This window comes from Herpailurus yagouaroundi, unplaced genomic scaffold (assembly GCF_014898765.1).
Source record: "Herpailurus yagouaroundi ecotype Mexico unplaced genomic scaffold, PumYag 212, whole genome shotgun sequence".
NCBI lineage: Eukaryota > Metazoa > Chordata > Mammalia > Carnivora > Felidae > Herpailurus > Herpailurus yagouaroundi.
This window is the reverse complement of record NW_024412443.1, coordinates 1612238-1615125: the sequence shown is the minus strand read 5'-3', so window position 1 is coordinate 1615125 and position 2888 is coordinate 1612238.

Here is a 2888-nt window from a genome sequence, read left to right as displayed (position 1 = left end):
CTGTCTCTGTCCCCTGCTAGGAGGAGGGGACTGAGGGCATCATTGATAGACAGTGGAGACCCTCTGCAGCCACATCCAGTTGGGGCCTTGGAGACATCAGGAGGGGGCCTGCCCTTGCCCAGCCTGGGGTCATGGTGGCACCCCAACTTTGCAGGAGTCTGCTGTTCTGCGGAGTCCTGGGAAGCCCCTCTGCCTGGCTGAGGACCCACTCGGGGTCTGTTGCTGTGGGGGATTCCAGCAGTTCATGGGGGTAAGCTCCCCATGAATCTGGATACTTGCAAATGCATCAGGACCCGGTGCGTACTGAGGCCTTGGAGTTTCCCTTCCCCAGGTAGCCTTCTTTTTGGAGCACAATCCCCTCCCTGTTGTGAGGCAGCCCTCTTGGGCCAGTGCTCTTCCCCTCTGTGTTTCCCAGTCCTGACCCACGGGGATGCTTGCAGAGCACACACAGTGCAGCCTGGTCGGCACCATTCCTCCGTGTCCCTGCAGGCCCTGGACCACCAGCAGCAGCTTGTCCTGACCCCCGCTCTGCATACCCTCCCCTGGCATACTGGCCTGTGCCCAGGCAGACCTAGGTGACCGTGGTGGGGGACAGAGTGTTTCCAGCCAGGGGAGCCTCAAGTCCAAGCTTTTTCAACAGTGACACGGGCAACCTTGCCTTTGGCCATTGCCAAGGGTGCCAGTGAGAAAGGCCTACCCTCCCTGGAAAACATCCCCTTCTCATGCTGTGCTGAGGCAGGGATGTTGGATCAGGCCTCAGTTTACCATCTGGGGCTGGTTCTGTGGACACCTGTCTTATGTGAGGAACCTTGCACCTTCCAGCTCCAGCCTGAGTGGACGCAGAGTGGCGCTGCTGTTCCAGGTGGACAAGGGGCTGGGTGTGGGTGGAGGCAGGGGTGCAGGTGCAGAGGTGGGGAGCCCCCAGGCCTCTCTGCATAACTTGCAGGGCCTGCGAGCAAGGTTTGTGCAGAAGGTAGGATTGCAGGCAGAGGCAGGGGAGGTGAGGGAGCCTGGGGTTGGGGTACCCAGCAGTCTCCCCAAGGTGCAGGGGCCGGGGCTGGCACAGCCCAGACCCTTAGTTATGTCTCCAACATCACACTGCACGGGGCAGTGGGCCCTCCTGCTTGATGGCGGGCAAAGCCTGGTGGTCCTGCAGGCCTTGGTTCCCAGTCCCCAGACTGGAGGGTTCTCTCAGAACCCCTCTCCTGCTGCTATCTGGGGTGGCTTAGCTGGGGCTTACATGGGGCAGGGTGGGCTGCTCGTCTTTTCCAGCCTCCCTCAGACCAGCTGCGGCCCCCGGGCTGGGACCACCACCGCCTGCGTCCTCGGGACTCACTGGGCGGCCGCGGTAAGAACCCTCAGCCCCCTGCGGAAGGGAGTTCAGTAATGCCTGCAGCGCCTTCCAGACACACGTTTACAATCTCACACTTCATTTTTCTTGGACGCAATCTCCGTGCTTTTAAACATGTCATCACTCTGTGTCCCCCCCCACCCCACCCCTGGCCCCACACTTCCCGGGTGTGGGAGGCAGGCCTTCAGGTGGAGGCCCTGCGGGGGCTGCAGGAGGCCAAGGTCGTGGGGGCGGGGCAGGGCGCCCCCAGAGCGCGCAGCCTGGGTGGCCTTGGGCTGGTCCCTCAGCGTTCTCTTTGCGGAGCCAGCCCTGGTGGTGAGGTGGGTGTGAACACATGAGGGCAGGAGAGCGCCCCCTCCCACAGGAGGGGTTAATGACGTGAGGCCAGTCACACCCACGGAGAGGGCTAACCATGGGTGGGGGCCTCCGAAACATGACATCACAGCTTAGACAAAGCCACGGCTCCCCAGAGTCTCATGGGTCTCAGATGGGGCAGCTGAGGCCCTGAGAGAAAGTGACTTCTCCAGGCCCCACCTACAGGAGCTCCGCAGGCAAGAGGGGGCATGCTCACCTGCCCCCAGGGGCCACTGTCAGGTGCATTCCCCACCCCCCTGCTTTGCCTCTGAGCACAGAATGGTGATTGTTAGAACCCACCAGCCCAACCTCTGAAGGCGCTCGGATCCCCCGGATACAGGGCCCCTGAACAGAGCCCCTGGGGGCTCTGAGACCCCGCAGATCCAGGGTCCCTGTGCACAGAAGCAGCTCCCCCAGTTCTCCCCTCGCAGCAGCGTCTTTAAATTATCTGGAGGCTGGCCTTTTGGGACACCTGCACCGCGGCTTGGGCGGCAGAGCTGTGCTCTCTTCCCGGGTGTGTGTGGCTACGGACACGGAGCACCCTTGGCCCGGCCGGCGTCCAAGGGTTCTCCTGGAACCCAGTCTTGTGTCCGGTAATTTGTATATCTGTCCGGATTCTGGGTTCTCTGACACCCGTCTTGCTTCAGCAGTGGCTCTATCGTGTCCCCTGTTGCCCCTTTAGTGCCCCGGTTTCCCTTCCTCCCAGGCCCCGCTGGACAGAGGCGCAGAGAAGGGGCAGGTGCCCGGGCATCCAAGCCGTCAGTGACCTCAGCCTTTAGCTCAGCTCCCTCGGTTTAACGATGGGGAGACAGAGGTCCCCAAAACTTGAGCGACCCGGCCCGTGCCCTCCGGTGGCCAGGTTGCCTGCTTCCCGAGGGATCCGGCTTCGCGAAGAGCGAAGACCCGCCTGCTGCCGGGTCTCCAGGTCCACGCAAACTCCCAGGGGAGCGGGCGCGCGCGCTTCAGCCCAGGGCCAACCTAGAGTCCGCTAGGCCCCACCCCTGCGCGTCCGGGCCCCGAGCTCCGCCCCCGGGCCCTCCACGCGCCCCCCCGGCCCCGCCCCCATGGCCGCTCCGGGTCAGCCCAACCCCGCGGGCAGCTCGAAGCCAGAGCCGGCGCTCCGCCTCGGCCCCGCCCAGGCCCTCCACGCGCCCCCACCCCGCCCCGGCCGCCGCGGCTCGGA